We start from the raw sequence: 17464 nt of genomic DNA on the forward strand, positions 1-17464 counted from the left end.
CCAGTTGATTGACAGTTGAGAGGCGGGACTATAGAGCCAGAGCTCAACCCCCGGAAGCACACCTAGGTGAGTACACAGTTTCAGTTACATAGATCCTATTTCTGTTTAAAATGTTTGATAGTCAGCCACTACTGTGTAACAGTAAGGTATTGTACCGTTATCACATAACAACAGAAACAGAACAAAATATGACCCTTCCAGGAGAACAGTAAGACCTGAACATGTAAGAACATGAACACCAGAGTACAATATGTACATGTAAATGTTACACAAAATTCATGTATCGACGTTAATATGTGGTGAAATACATGTGTGAAAAGTTGGTAATACTCGCAGCTCACACACACACACACACACACACACACACACACACACACACACACACACACACACACACACACACACACACACACACACACACATTGACACCCACACATGGTGTCATCAAGGCGGACAGCCCACATGCTATCATAACACTATATTCCCCATTTTCCATAGAATTAATGAGGGGGGTAGAATGGGAGTAGAAGAGGACGAAAAGGGGAAAGAGAAAGGAAGGAGAGAGGGAGAGGCAAAACAGAGGGATGGAAGTAGGAAGACTGATGAGTGAGGGAGGTTGTGGTGTGAGGGTGGAACACGATCCCCAGGGAGGTAATGAGTCGTGAGGGAGGGGGAGGGGGTAGAGTAATGAGGGGGGAGGGGGGGTAGATGGGTCATGGGGTGGAAGGGGTGAGGGAGGGAGGGAGGAATGGAGACAAGTGCATTGCAGTTAGTTAGGGAATGTAAAGGGAGGGGGGGACGGTGTTATGGAATAGAAGGAAGGGGGACTGAGGGAAGGGGTGTAGCAGTAGAGGAAGGGGAGGAGAGAAGAGGGAAGGGGGGAAAAGAGAGGAGGGAAGGGGTGTAGCAAGAAGGGGGAGGGGGACTCGACCAAACAGCTTGCAGTATACAGTGTCGACCACCAACACCGCCCATCACAGCCCTCAGCTGGACAACAAGATGCATCCTGTCTCTCTCCCCCTCACACTGAAGCACCCACACAACCCCCAACCACGTGCACACACACACACACACACACACACACACACACACACACACACACACACACACACACACACACACACACACAGCTAATGTAGTTCCAACACATACAAAAAGAGTGATAGGCCCCTACACTACAGGCCAGTGTCCTTAACTTGTATACCATGCAAGGTGATGGAGAAGATCGTGAGAAAAATCCCAGTAACACATCTGGAGAGAAGAGACTTCGTGACAACCCATCAACATGGGTTCAGGGATGGCATATCTTGTTTCACAAGTTTAATAGAATTCTATGACCAAGCAACAAGCATGAATGAAGTAAGAAAGAGAAGGATGGGCAGACTGCATTCTCTTGTATGTCAGAAAGGTTTTGACACAGTACCCCATAAAAGGTTGATGTATAAGCTGGAGAAACAGGCAGGCGTAACTGGTAGGGCGCTCCAGTGGATAAGGGAGTACCTAAACAATAGGAAGCAGAGAGTTACAGTGAGGGGTGAGACCTCCGATTGGCGTGAAGTCACCAGTGGAGTCCTACAGGGCTCTGTACTTGGACCTATCTTGTTTCTGATATACGTAAATGATCTCCCAGAGGGTATAGACTCATTCCTCTCAATGTTTGCTGACGACGCCAAAATTATGAGAAGGATTAAGACGGAGGAGGACAGCTTGAGGCTTCAAGAAGACCTGGACAAGCTGCAGGAATGGTTGAACAAAATATACCATTCCTTGTTCCATGGAATGGTTTTGAGGACTTAAAGACAGTAAAAATAAGCAAGGACCTAAACCTGTAGCCAAGGGGCATGATAGAACTAAATCTCACAGGAAGACAACAAATTACACATGGTGGACTTGGTCACCACATACAAGATACTTAGAGGGGTATGTAAGGGGGTTGCGGCCAGGACGAGGGGACACAAAGGGGGGGGGTTAGATTAGGTTGTCTTTGTATCATATATACAAAATCTCTTCCGGGTTTGTCGAAATTCTATAGTACCCATTTCTACTTTCTAATTGTCCATTATGTCAGTATATGTACTATATGTCTTCAGCGTTACTATAAGCACTAACTCAACAGGAGGATGGGATGATATGTGATGATTCCAAAGAGCATCACAGGATGAACAACCCAGCGGGTTTTCTTCCTATTGGGGAGTGTTGTACATGCTGCTATGGCGGTGTGTCCACTCACAGGATGAGTGGCGCTGCCCAATACTGTCACTATGGCGGTGTGTCCACTCACAGGATGAGTGGCGCTGCCCAATACTGTCACTATGGCGGTGTGTCCACTCACAGGATGAGTGACGCTGCCCAATACTGTCACTATGGCGGTGTGTCCACTCACAGGATGAGTGGCGCTGCCCAATACTGTCACTATGGCGGTGTGTCCACTCACAGGATGAGTGGCGCTGCCCAATACTGTCACTATGGTGGTGTGTCCACTCACAGGATGAGTGGCGCTGCCCAATACTGTCACTATGGTGGTGTGTCCACTCACAGGATGAGTGACGCTGCCCAATACTGTCACTATGGCGGCGTGTCCACTCACAGGATGAGTGGCGCTGCCCAATACTGTCACTATGGCGGTGTGTCCACTCACAGGATGAGTGGCGCTGCCCAATACTGTCACTATGGTGGTGTGTCCACTCACAGGATGAGTGACGCTGCCCAATACTGTCACTATGGCGGTGTGTCCACTCACAGGATGAGTGGCGCTGCCCAATACTGTCACTATGGCGGCGTGTCCACTCACAGGATGAGTGGCGCTGCCCAATACTGTCACTATGGTGGTGTGTCCACTCACAGGATGAGTGACGCTGCCCAATACTGTCACTATGGCGGTGTGTCCACTCACAGGATGAGTGACGCTGCCCAATACTCTCACTACGGCGGTGTGTCCACTCACATGATGAGTGGCGCTGCCCAATACTGTCACTACGGCGGCGTGTCCACTCACAGGATGAGTGGCGCTGCCCAATACTGTCACTACGGCGGTGTGTCCACTCACAGGATGAGTGACGCTGCCCAATACTGTCACTACGGCGGTGTGTCCACTCACAGGATGAGTGACGCTGCCCAATACTGTCACTACGGCGGTGTGTCCACTCACAGGATGAGTGACGCTGCCCAATACTCTCACTATGGCGGTGTGTCCACTCACAGGATGAGTGACGCTGCCCAATACTCTCACTATGGCGGTGTGTCCACTCACAGGATGAGTGACGCTGCCCAATACTGTCACTATGGTGGTGTGTCCACTCACAGGATGAGTGACGCTGCCCAATACTGTCACTATGGTGGTGTGTCCACTCACAGGATGAGTGACGCTGCCCAATAAACTCCTTATCATCTCCCCAATTCCCCACACCCAGCTCCTCACAGGATTCAACACCCTATACCCATTCACACTCTTCCTCCGCTTGTACACAGTCGTCTCGGAATACCTTTCCTCTGCTCCTCCAGTATTCACATCTATACAATTCCATCCCGACCAGCCGTCTCTCCATCTATGAGAAGCGAGATTCTCTCTTTTTTCCCTTTGGATTCTGCGTTTCTGTTGATGGTCTCTGCTATATATATCCGGTTTCGCACAACACCAAACGGGTTCTGACAATGGGCGTTGTGAGGGTGTCCTTCCCAGCAGGTGTGTGTGCTCTCCTAGTTGTGCTGGCGGGGGTTGAGCGCTGGCTCCTTGGTCCCGCCTCTCAACTGTCAATCAAAAGGTGTACAGGTTCCTGAGCCTATTGGGCTCTATCATATCTACACTTGAAACTGTGTATGGAGTCAGCCTCCACCACATCATTAGTTGGTACAAAAGCTGGGTGGTACAAGAGCTGGGTGGTACAAGAGCTGGGTGGTACAAGAGCTGGGTGGTACAAGAGCTAGGTGGTACAAGAGCTGGGTGGTACAAGAGCCAGGTGGTACAAGAGCTGGGTGGTACAAGAGCTGGGTGGTACAAGAGCCAGGTGGTACAAGAGCCAGGTGGTACAAGAGCTAGGTGGTACAAAAGCTGGGTGGTACAAGAGCTGGGTGGTACAAGAGCTGGGTGGTACAAGAGCTAGGTGGTACAAGAGCTGGGTGGTACAAGAGCTAGGTGGTACAAGAGCCAGGTGGTACAAGAGCTGGGTGGTACAAGAGCTAGGTGGTACAAGAGCTGGGTGGTACAAGAGCTGGGTGGTACAAGAGCTGGGTGGTACAAGAGCTGGGTGGTACAAGAGCTGGGTGGTACAAGAGCTGGGTGGTACAAGAGCTGGGTGGTACAAGAGCCAGGTGGTACAAGAGCTGGGTGGTACAAGAGCTGGGTGGTACAAGAGCCAGGTGGTACAAGAACCAGGTGGTACAAGAGCTAGGTGGTACAAGAGCCAGGTGGTACAAGAGCTGGGTGGAACAAGAGCTGGGTGATACAAGAGCTGGGTGGTACAAGAGCTGGGTGGTACAAGAGCCAGGTGGTACAAGAGCTGGGTGGTACAAGAGCCAGGTGGTACAAGAGCTGGGTGGTACAAGAGCTGGGTGGTACAAGAGCTAGGTGGTACAAGAGCCAGGTGGTACAAGAGCTGGGTGGTACAAGAGCTAGGTGGTACAAGAGCTGGGTGGTACAAGAGCTGGGTGGTACAAGAGCTGGGTGGTACAAGAGCTGGGTGGTACAAGAGCTAGGTGGTACAAGAGCTGGGTGGTACAAGAGCCAGGTGGTACAAGAGCTGGGTGGTACAAGAGCTGGGTGGTACAAGAGCCAGGTGGTACAAGAGCCAGGTGGTACAAGAGCTAGGTGGTACAAGAGCCAGGTGGTACAAGAGCTGGGTGGTACAAGAGCTGGGTGGTACAAGAGCTGGGTGGTACAAGAGCTGGGTGGTACAAGAGCTGGGTGGTACAAGAGCTGGGTGGTACAAGAGCCAGGTGGTACAAGAGCTGGGTGGTACAAGAGCTGGGTGGTACAAGAGCTGGGTGGTACAAGAGCTGGGTGGTGCAAGAGCTGGGTGGTACAAGAGCTGGGTGGTACAAGAGCTGGGTGGTACAAGAGCTAGGTGGTACAAGAGCTAGGTGTTACAAGAGCTAGGTGGTACAAGAGCTGGGTGGTACAAGAGCTGGGTGGTACAAGAGCCAGGTGGTACAAGAGCTGGGTGGTACAAGAGCTGGGTGGTACAAGAGCTGGGTGGTACAAGAGCTGGGTGGTACAAGAGCTAGGTGGTACAAGAGCTGGGTGGTACAAGAGCTGGGTGGTACAAGAGCTAGGTGGTACAAGAGCTAGGTGGTACAAGAGCTAGGTGGTACAAGAGCTGGGTGGTACAAGAGCTGGGTGGTACAAGAGCCAGGTGGTACAAGAGCTGAGTAGTACAAGAGCTGGGTGGTACAAGAGCTGGGTGGTACAAGAGCTAGGTGGTACAAGAGCTGGGTGGTACAAGAGCTGGTTGGTACAAGAGCTGGGTGGTACAAGAGCTAGGTGGTACAAGAGCTGGGTGGTACAAGAGCTGGGTGGTACAAGAGCCAGGTGGTACAAGAGCTGAGTGGTACAAGAGCTGGGTGGTACAAGAGCCAGGTGGTACAAGAGCTGGGTGGTACAAGAGCTGGATGGTACAAGAGCTGGGTGGTACAAGAGCTGGGTGGTACAAGAGCCAGGTGGTACAAGAGCTGAGTGGTACAAGAGCTGGGTGGTACAAGAGCCAGGTGGTACAAGAGCTGAGTGGTACAAGAGCTGGGTGGTACAAGAGCTGGGTGGTACAAGGGCTAGGTGGTACAAGAGCTGGGTGGTACAAGAGCCAGGTGGTACAAGAGCTGGGTGGTACAAGAGCTAGGTGGTACAAGAGCTGGGTGGTACAAGAGCTGGGTGGTACAAGAGCTGGGTGGTACAAGAGCTGGGTGGTACAAGAGCCAGGTGGTACAAGAGCTGGGTGGTACAAGAGCTAGGTGGTACAAGAGCTAGGTGGTACAAGAGCTGGGTGGTACAAGAGCCAGGTGGTACAAGAGCTAGGTGGTACAAGAGCTAGGTGGTACAAGAGCTGGGTAGTACAAGAGCCAGGTGGTACAAGAGCTGGGTGGTACAAGAGCTGGGTGGTACAAGAGCTGGGTGGTACAAGAGCTGGGTGGTACAAGAGCTAGGTGGTACAAGAGCTGGGTGGTACAAGAGCTGGGTGGTACAAGAGCTAGGTGGTACAAGAGCTGGGTGGTACAAGAGCTAGATGGTACAAGAGCTAGGTGGTACAAGAGCTGGGTGGTGCAAGAGCTGGGTGGTACAAGAGCCAGGTGGTACAAGAGCTAGGTGGTACAAGAGCTGGGTGGTACAAGAGCTGGGTGGTACAAGAGCTGGGTGGTACAAGAGCTGGGTGGTACAAGAGCCGGGTGGTACAAGAGCCGGGTGGTACAAGAGCTGGGTGGTACAAGAGCCGGGTGGTACAAGAGCCGGGTGGTACAAGAGCTGGGTGGTACAAGAGCTAGGTGGTACAAGAGCTAGGTGGTACAAGAGCTGGGTGGTACAAGAGCTAGGTGGTACAAGAGCTAGGTGGTACAAGAGCTAGGTGGTACAAGAGCTAGGTGGTACAAGAGCTGGGTGGTGCAAGAGCTGGGTGGTACAAGAGCTGGGTGGTACAAGAGCTAGGTGGTACAAGAGCTAGGTGGTACCAGAGCTGGGTGGTACAAGAGCCAGGTGATACAAGAGCTGGGTGGTACAAGAGCTGGGTGGTACAAGAGCTGGGTGGTACAAGAGCTAGGTGGTACAAGAGCCGGGTGGTACAAGAGCCAGGTGGTACAAGAGCTGGGTGGTACAAGAGCTGGGTGGTACAAGAGCTGGGTGGTACAAGAGCCAGGTGGTACAAGAGCTGGGTGGTACAAGAGCTGGGTGGTACAAGAGCTAGGTGGTACAAGAGCTAGGTGGTACCAGAGCTGGGTGGTACAAGAGCTGGGTGGTACAAGAGCTGGGTGGTACAAGAGCTGGGTGGTACAAGAGCTAGGTGGTACAAGAGCTGGGTGGTACAAGAGCTGGGTGGTACAAGAGCTGGGTGGTACAAGAGCTGGGTGGTGCAAGAGCTGGGTGGTACAAGAGCTGGGTGGTACAAGAGCTGGGTGGTACAAGAGCTGGGTGGTACAAGAGCTGGGTGGTACAAGAGCTGGGTGGTACAAGAGCCAGGTGGTACAAGAGCCAGGTGGTACAAGAGCTGGGTGGTACAAGAGCTGGGTGGTACAAGAGCCAGGTGGTACAAGAGCTGGGTGGTACAAGAGCTGGGTGGTACAAGAGCTGGGTGGTACAAGAGCTGGGTGGTACAAGAGCTGGGTGGTACAAGAGCTGGGTGGTACAAGAGCTGGGTGGTACAAGAGCCAGGTGGTACAAGAGCTGGGTGGTACAAGAGCTGGGTGGTACAAGAGCTGGGTGGTACAAGAGCCAGGTGGTACAAGAGCTAGGTGGTACAAGAGCTGGGTGGTACAAGAGCTAGGTGGTACAAGAGCTGGGTGGTACAAGAGCTGGGTGGTACAAGAGCCAGGTGAGTGGTGGTGAGCACAGTGTACCGGGCCAGGTTAATACTATCCAGGGGAGAATATAGTGAATGTAGTTAGGAGAATACACACCATCTATACAATACAGTGAACGGGGCTAGGGGGACACACTACCCAGGGACTCCTGGATAGTCTTGGTGGATGACAAATGGTGCAGTAACTGTAGGGAGTGACGTCACAGTCAGGAGGGTGAAGGGTGACGATACTGGTGGTAGGCTGGAGGGTGAGGGGTCAGGGTGCTGGGGGGTGTTGGGGTGAATGGGGTTGCTAGGGTGAATGAAGGTGGGGGGACCAGGACATCACCTCTCCTGCCCCAAGGGTGAGGGAGCAAGGCTCACCCAGAGGGAGGGTGAGGAAGCGACTCTCTCCCTCACCCAGAGGGAGGGTGAGGAAGCGACTCTCTCCCTCACCCAGAGGGAGGGTGAGGAAGCGACTCTCCCTCACCCAGAGGGAGGGTGAGGGAGGGTGAGGTAACCTTGTTGCCTCAGCAAACAGCCGGCCAGCCAGCTGTTTGCTCACCCTGGCCCCTGTGGTCTTAACTCCTCTTAATGGATCAAACTCCAAGGCCTCTAAACCAATTTTTGCGCCGGCTCTAAACCAATTTTGACCAACGGACATTTAATTTTCAGCCCCTTGTGGATTATGTTTGATAATATCTCAATTGAATAGCCTATCTTATCCTCTTATGTGATCTCTGAACCTCCACATCTCCTACTCTCTTCCAGCCAGAACCGAAACGTTTTGGCCCTTCCTGACGTCAAATCGTCGTACCAATTAAGACAAAAAAAATATATAGAGGAAAATATGCAATATCTTTCTTGCACAACAATCTATCTTCTGTTCCCCACCCTTCAAAAGGGGAGAATAGGAGAGGCTTCGCGAGCCGAAGCTAATTCAATCGCTTTTGTCAACACGGCATGGAGTCGAACCCTCCCTATCCCTCACAATTACAGGATCACAAGAGAATCGAGTCACCAGAACCTTTCCTGCGGGGTTTCCGGTCATTCGGACACTCCCAAGTTTCTGAAGCGAAGTCCGTTGACAGGGATAGTAAGGAGAGGTGGACGGGGGAGTGACAGTGATGATCACGCAAGTAAACACGGTAACAGGAGATGACTGGGGAGTGAATAGGTGAGTCAGGTGATAGTGGTGTGCTGATACGAAACGGTGAAGAGATACAGAGAGAGAGAGAGAGAGAGAGAGAGAGAGAGAGAGCGAGAGAGAGAGATAAACAGAAATACAGAGAGAATATAGATAGAGAAGTGATAAAACGGAATAGATACACAGAGACGATATATATATATATATATATATATATATATATATATATATATATATATATATATATATATATATATATATATATATCTATAGCAGCAGCACCACATGCAGGGGATTTCCTGTTAGCAACCCCAATGTCGGCAACTGGCACGCGTATCACACCACACGCCCTCCGAATTGCTGTGGCCCTCCGCCTTGCTGCCCCAATCCACACCAGATATAGGTGTATTTGCGGCGAGGTGATGGCTGTCAGGTACGGTCACCATGGCCTACTCTGCCAAAGCACAGGGGGATGGCACTCGAGGCACAGTGAAGTTAACGACATCATCAAGAGGAGCCTCACCACAGCTGGATGCCCAGCTGAAAGAGAGCCCCGTTACCTAACGCCCCGTAACTCTGATGCTCTTATTGGTCGCCCGGATGGTATCACAGTGAACCCCTGGAAGAATGGCAAGCAGTTGGTATGGGACTACACGTGCGTATCAACCCTGGCTAACACCTACATTAACCTCAGTGTTGCACAACCAGGTGGCGCTGCCACCCACAGGGAAGCAGCCAAATCCCGTAAGTATAGAGAACTGGATCACCACTACAATTTTGTAGTCCCCATTGCTTCTGAGACACTCGGCGCCTGGGGTAAAAGTGCTACCAGTTTTTTGAAGGAACTGGGTTCTAGGCTCATTGAAACAACAAGGGACCCAAGAGCTGCAAGCTTTCTTTTCCAGCGCCTCAGTGTGGCGATACAGAGGGGAAATGCGCACTGCATCCAGGGTTCCTGCCCGCCATCTGAGGAGCTGGAGGAACTCGACAACCTATGATAACCATCTTTGTAACCCATATGTAACTCCTTTTTTGTAACAAAGTTCAAATAAAGTAAATATATATGTGTACATACAAAAGAATGGGGGTGGTAGGAGAAGATAATATTAGTGTTCAGTGAGAAACCACAAGGTCTCCTCTGAATACTTTTTATTTTCTTCTCCGAGGCTATGGGTCCCCACATTGGCACCAGAGGTGGTACCCTCACAAACTTCTAAAAAAAAAAAAAAATTATATATATATATATATATATATATATATATATATATATATATATATATATATATATATATATATATATATATATATATATATATATATATATATATGTCGTACCTAGTAGCCAGAACGCACTTCTATGCCTACTATGCAAGGCCCGATTTGCCTAATAAGCCAAGTTTTCATGAATTAATTGCTCTTCGACTACCTAACCTACCTAACCTAACCTAACTTTTCTGTCTTGTGTTAATGCCACATCACCCTTCCCACCTCACTCAAATGTAGATATAATATCAGAGAGACGTAAGTTCTAATCAGTTGTGTATTTGTGAAGTCTTTGAAAATGTAATAAGTTTTACGAAACGCGCCCGTGTCGCGTCAGACTAGAAAAAAAATGAATTTTGGAGAAGTGATTTTTTATTTACCTCCAACAGTGAAGCGTAATGTACGAAAGATTGAGAAAATTCGTGTTAGAATTATTAATCTTACTTTTTCGGTCATATTTAATAATATATATATATGTGTCGTACCTAGTAGCCAGAACTACCTAACCTAACCTAACCTATAAAGATAGCTTAGGTTAGGTTAAGTAGGGTTGGTTAGGTTCGGTCATATATCTATGTTAATTTTAACTCCAATAAATTTTTTTTTACCTCATACATAATGAAATGGGTAGCTTTATCGTTTCATAAGAAAAAAATTAGAGAAAATATATTAATTCAGGAAAACTTGGCTTATTAGGCAAATCGGGCCTTGCATAGTAGGCCGAGAAGTGCGTTCTGGCTACTAGGTACGACATATATATATATATATATATATATATATATATATATATATATATATATATATATATATATATATATATATATATATATATATATATATATATAAATATATATATAATGTTATTGTTGAATATGCAGATCGGCGTTCAATCCCCGACCGTCCAAGTGGTTGGGCATCTTTCCTGTCCCCCATCCCACCCCAAATCCTTATCGTGACCCCCCTTCACAGTGCTATATAGTCGTAATGGCTTGGCGCTTTCTTCTGATAGTTCCTTCACTGTCGGGGGTTAATTGAAATATTAACTCTCCAAAGTTCATTTTCTCATTTTTTATTTATGGTCTGACGCCTAAAAGCGTTTCGCAAGGGCTTCTTACATTTTCAGACAGGTTTACACATATCATATATCATGCTTATATTCGTTTTGGGTGAGGAGACAGAACACGAATCAGCGGGTATAAATTGGAAATTAAAACATAAGAATGAAAGTAACTACATAAGGCCTATTAGCTCATATTTTCTCTTGCTGCTTCTGTGTTGGTTCGCGGTCTTGAAGTGGGTAGAATATAGTTGTGCATTAATTGGCTGTTGATTGCTGGTGTTGACTTTTTGATGTGTAGTGCCTCGCAGATGTCGAGTCTCCTGCTATCGCTGTATCTATCGATGATTTCTGTGTTGTTTGTTAAGATTTCTCTGGTGATGGTCTGGTTGTGGGAAGAGATTATATGTTCCTTAATGGAGCCCTGTTGTTTGTGCATAGTTAATCGCCTGGAAAGAGACGTTGTTGTCTTGCCTATATACTGAGATCTTTGGGGCCGACAGTCCCCATGTGGGCATTTGAAGGCATAGACGACATTGGCTTCCTTCAAGGCATTCTGCTTGGTGTCTAGGAGAGTTTTTCATGAGTAGATTGGCCTATGTTTTGTTTTTGCAGTAAATTATCAATTGTATTTTCTAATTTTTGTCTGTAGGGATAATATGCCTATTAACAATATCTTTCAGGACCCTTTCCTCCGTTTTATGGGCTGTGGAAAAGAAGTTCCTGTAAAACAGTCTAATAGGGGGTACAGGTGTTGTGTTAGTTGTCTCTTCAGAGGTTGCATGGCGTTTCACCTTTCTTTTTTATGACGTCTAACCTAACGTAACCTAACCTAGACCTAACTTAACCTAGATCTAAATTGGCTGAATAGGAGAAAGGAGAGACAGAGAGAGGGAAGGCGAGGCAGGAGTCGCTCAAGTGACCATCCTACCCCCCCGCCCCCAGCTGTTGTGGGTGAGGGAGAGTGGCTCTAAACCAAAATATAGCGGACGACATCTGTATATATTTTGCCGGCGGGTGGAGCTGATTGAATACCCGGGGAATACTGGCGGCCCCGTGTTGAATATTCGCAGCGGGAGACAGGCTGGGACGCCGGCTCAACCCGGGATATGTGAGCCTAGCTGATCTATGTGTGTGGAATATGAACACGCTCGGGGATACATGTGAAGAGGGGGGGAGGGGAGGGAAGGGGAGGATAGGGGGGGAAAGGGGAGGGGATGGGGGGAAGGGAAGGGGGTGATGGGGGGAAGGGGGGGGTGTTATTGTCATGGCAGAGTGAGGAGGAGAATGTGATGGCCTGTGCGTTATTGTGTGTGTGTGTGTGTACTTGTGCCTGCAGGATCGAGCTCATAGCTCCTGGTCCCCGCCTTTTTAAACCGTCGGTTGTCTAATGTATTTACTCCCACTATCTATTTTTCTCTATGGTATCTACTACGTATATTTCTATGGCGTGTACTGACGAAACCTCTACATCTCTCCTCAGTCACAGCGGCCAAGGCTATATTAAACGATTAACGAGGCCTAAAGAGCTACCAGGTTGTCTATAACGCTAACAACCTTAAGCCCAGAACTACCTTGCAGTCGTTCCCAGCTCTCAAACTACTTAACACACACTAACCCGCCATGACCGAAGAAAGATGTACATGTTTCGTAACTGAACACTAAAAAGCAAGAGGAGTCCTGACCGTGGGACCGTCAAGCAGGGAAATTAATCCACGGAACGACGACCAGAAACATCAGACTAAGATGGAGATTACCCAAAACCACACGACAAGGGAGCCGGTCGGCCGAGCGGACAGCACGCTGGACTTGTGATCCTGTGGTCCCGGGTTCGATCCCAGGCACCGGCGAGAAACAATGGGCAGAGTTTCTTTCACCCTATGCCCCTGTTACCTAGCAGTAAAATAGGTACCTGGGTGTTAGTCAGCTGTCACGGGCTGCTTCCTAGGGGTGGAGGCCTGGTCGAGGACCGGGCCGCGGAGACACAAAAGCCCCGAAATCATCTCAAGATAACAACAAGCCTCGCGTCAAACTCTAATAGCGTGTGCTGAAGCCAGAGCCAAGGTATTACCGTCCGAACACCCGCAACACCACCAAACACCAGCAACACCACCAAACACCAGCAACACCACCAAACACCCGCAACACCACCAAACACCAGCAACACCACCAAACACCAGCAACACCACCAAACACCAGCAACACCACCAAACACCAGCAACACCACCAAACACCAGCAACACCACCAAACACCCGCAACACCACCAAACACCAGCAACACCACCAAACACCAGCAACACCACCAAACACCCGCAACATCACCAAACACCAGCAACACCACCAAACACCAGCAACACCACCAAACACCAGCAACACCACCAAACACCAGCAACACCACCAAACACCAGCAACACCACCAAACACCAGCAACACCACCAAACACCAGCAACACCACCAAACACCCGCAAAACCACCAAACACCCGCAACACCACCAAACACCAGCAACACCACCAAACACCCGCAACACCACCAAACACCCGCAAAACCACCAAACACCCGCAACATCACCAAACACCCGCAACATCACCAAACACCAGCAACACCACCAAACACCCGCAACACCACCAAACACCAGCAACACCACCAAACACCAGCAACACCACCAAACACCCGCAACACCACCAAACACCAGCAACACCACCAAACACCAGCAACACCAGCAACACCACCAAACACCAGCAACACCACCAAACACCAGCAACCCCACCAAACACCCGCAACACCACCAAACACCCGCAACACCACCAAACACCCGCAACATCACCAAACACCCGCAACACCACCAAACACCCGCAACACCACCAAACACCCGCAACACCACCAAACACCAGCAACCCCACCAAACACCCGCAACACCACCAAACACCCGCAACACCACCAAACACCCGCAAAACCACCAAACACCCGCAACACCACCAAACACCAGCAACACCACCAAACACCCGCAACACCACCAAACACCCGCAACAAACAACTCCCACCCATCAACGCTGAATAATCCCGACCGCCAACACCCGCAACACATGAAACACGGCCAACAACGCCTATGTGAACAAATAAACACATGTAAACAGCCTAATGACTCAAACCACTAACAAAAATTTGAACAATCACACAAACAAATAAAGAGTTCAAACAGTCGCTTTTGCAACTGATTTTTGCATTCACAGTCAAAGGGAACACCGGGGCTCACAGTGCTGGGGAACACTGGGGCTCACAGTCTGAGGGGAACACTGGGGCTCACAGTCTGAGGGGAACACTGGGGCTCACAGTGTGAGGGGAACACTGGGGCTCACAGTGTGAGGGGAACACTGGGGCTCACAGTGTGAGGGGAACACTGGGGCTCACAGTGTGAGGGGAACACTGGGGCTCACAGTGTGAGGGGAACACCGGGGCTCACAGTGTGAGGGGAACACTGGGGCTCACAGTGTGAGGGGAACACTGGGGTTCACAGTGTGAGGGGAACACTGGGGCTCACAGTCTGAGGGGAACACTGGGGCTCACAGTGTGAGGGGAACACTGGGGCTCACAGTGTGAGGGGAACACTGGGGCTCACAGTCTGAGGGGAACACTGGGGCTCACAGTGTGAGGGGAACACCGGGGCTCACAGTGTGAGGGGAACACCGGGGCTCACAGTGTGAGGGGAACACTGGGGCTCACAGTGTGAGGGGAACACTGGGGCTCACAGTGTGAGGGGAACACTGGGGCTCACAGTGTGAGGGGAACACTGGGGCTCACAGTGTGAGGGGAACACTGGGGCTCACAGTCTGAGGGGAACACTGGGGCTCACAGTGTGAGGGGAACACCGGGGCTCACAGTGTGAGGGGAACACCGGGGCTCACAGTCTGAGGGGAACACTGGGGCTCACAGTCTGAGGGGAACACTGGGGCTCACAGTGTGAGGGGAACACTGGGGCTCACAGTGTGAGGGGAACACTGGGGCTCACAGTGTGAGGGGAACACTGGGGTTCACAGTGTGAGGGGAACACTGGGGCTCACAGTCTGAGGGGAACACTGGGGCTCACAGTGTGAGGGGAACACTGGGGCTCACAGTGTGAGGGGAACACTGGGGCTCACAGTCTGAGGGGAACACTGGGGCTCACAGTGTGAGGGGAACACTGGGGCTCACAGTGTGAGGGGAACACTGGGGCTCACAGTGTGAGGGGAACACCGGGGCTCACAGTGTGAGGGGAACACCGGGGCTCACAGTGTGAGGGGAACACCGGGGCTCACAGTGTGAGGGGAACACTGGGCCTCACAGTGTGAGGGGAACACCGGGGCTCACAGTGTGAAGGGAACACTGGGGCTCACAGTGTGAGGGGAACACTGGGGCTCATAGTGCTGGGGAACACTGGGGCTCACAGTGTGAGGGGAACACTGGGGCTCACAGTGCAGGGACTCACAACCTGAGCCACAACTGGAGCCACAACCGGAGTTGTCTAACCACTTGGACCATCCCGGATAGAACGCCAACCACGCGAGGCTCCAGGGCGTCGACCTATCCCACCAGTCCAAGTGACTGGACAATAATATTTGTAATACTAGTGACTGGTAGGTGTGGATAGACTGTATCTAGGATAGACAGACTAGAGAGAGAGAGGGGGGGCTCGGTCCCCCTAGAGGGACCTGCCTCTAGATCCAACTAGGCGACTGTGGGAGATGCCGATAAATGGCCCAATTTGACCCTATCCTCTTCCCCGTCTTACGGTCATTACTCCGTCAACATTTAGGATTGATTTCATTATCATAAGTAATTAGGCGATGGTTCTCACTTATCACACACAACCCACATGTAACACAACCCACATGTAACACAACCCACATGTAACACAACCCACATGTAACACAACCCACATGTAACACAACCCACATGTAACACAACCCACATGTAACACAACCCACATGTAACACAACCCACATGTAACACAACCCACATGTAACACAACCCACATGTAACACAACCTATACATACAACACAACCCACACATACAACACACAACTGTATGGACCAATAGGACCTACCCTGTATGGACCAATAGGAGCTGCTCTGTATGGACCAATAGGCGCTGCTCTGTATGGACCAATAGGCGCTGCTCTGTATGGACCAATAGACCAGCAGTTTTCTATATTATTATGCTAATATAAACGGAAGCGGTTGCGCACACATCCGGGGCTCCTGTGAATAATCCACAAATTAAGCGTCCCAGGATCAACAAAATTATGTTTTGGCGATAAAATAAACACAATTATACCTATTTATATTTTGTTAACGAGGATTGGTCTGTTTGTTTAATTTTTTGGTCAAGGAAATCAACACAAAACTAAATTTGTGTTATAGGAGTCTCTCCCACATATGTACAACCACTTGGGGTGGACGGTAGAGCGACGGTCTCGCTTCATGCAGGTCGGCGTTCAATCCCCGACCGTCTAAGTGGTCGGACACTATTCCTCTCCTCTCCCGTTCCATCCCAAATCCTTATCCTGACCCCTTCCCAGTGCTATATAGTCGTCATGGCTTGGCGCTTTCCCGACAATTCCCTTCCCTTCCCACATATGTACTGTGGTATCTGGGGATAAGGTTGGGCTGGGTATTTGGGTATTGGGCGACAAGGTTGGGCTGGGTATTTGGGTATTGGGTGACAAGGTTGGGCTGGGTATTTGGGTATTGGGTGACAAGGTTAGGTTAGGTTAGGTAGCCACAGATAATGGTAGCCACCTTCCACAGGTAACGGAAGCCACCTTCCACAGGTAACGGTAGCCACCTGCCACAGGTAACGGTAACCACCTGCCACAGGTAACGGTAACCACCTGCCACAGGTAACGGTAGCCACCTTCCACAGGTAACGGTAGCCACCTGCCACAGGTAACGGTAACCACCTGCCACAGGTAACGGTAGCCACCTGCCACAGGTAACGGTAACCCAACCTGATCCTGGCAGCCACTGTGTCGCACAGTCTAGTGGACGTTTTGTGCTGCCCAGAAACAGGTTTCAGATCTGAACAAATCATAGATTTTTATACTGGTGCTTTCAGGCCTTCGGGAGGCAGTAACTTCCCTGCTATCAGATCTGAGTGTCTGGAACAATATAGTCTTGACAACAGAGATGGGGATACCTGGGGTCTAAATCACCTTCAGCCTTGTTACACGCTAATTTGGCTGCGATGGTTGTGTCGTTATGATGGGTTATATTTATGTGAGACACTATCCATACAAAGGAGATTCTAAACCCTTTACTCTGTGCAGCGATCAGATCATGTATAACTGCTTGTATGAAGTTCTTGCTGTCGATCTTCCAGGAGAAGTTTTCGATTGCTTGAAGAGCAGACTTTGAATCACAAAATATTATTCCTCCTCCAATGTTTTTGAATGTACTGGTAGCTAGGTGTAATGCTGCTAGTTCTGCTTGTGTGGAGGTCAGACAGTTGTTTAACCTCACACTGACAGTCTTTGTGCAAATATTAT

At 49.9% G+C, this 17464-nt stretch overlaps 1 protein-coding gene across 1 annotated transcript in view; it reads right to left on the reverse strand.

Moving 5' to 3' along the window:
• LOC123749789 (protein O-mannosyl-transferase TMTC2) overlaps nt 1–17464 on the reverse strand; it is a 918506-nt gene that overhangs the window by 854654 nt on the left and 46388 nt on the right. The gene's annotated exons all lie outside the window — the stretch shown is intronic.

The sequence above is a fragment of the Procambarus clarkii genome, chromosome 47, assembly GCF_040958095.1.
Source record: "Procambarus clarkii isolate CNS0578487 chromosome 47, FALCON_Pclarkii_2.0, whole genome shotgun sequence".
Lineage (NCBI taxonomy): Eukaryota > Metazoa > Arthropoda > Malacostraca > Decapoda > Cambaridae > Procambarus > Procambarus clarkii.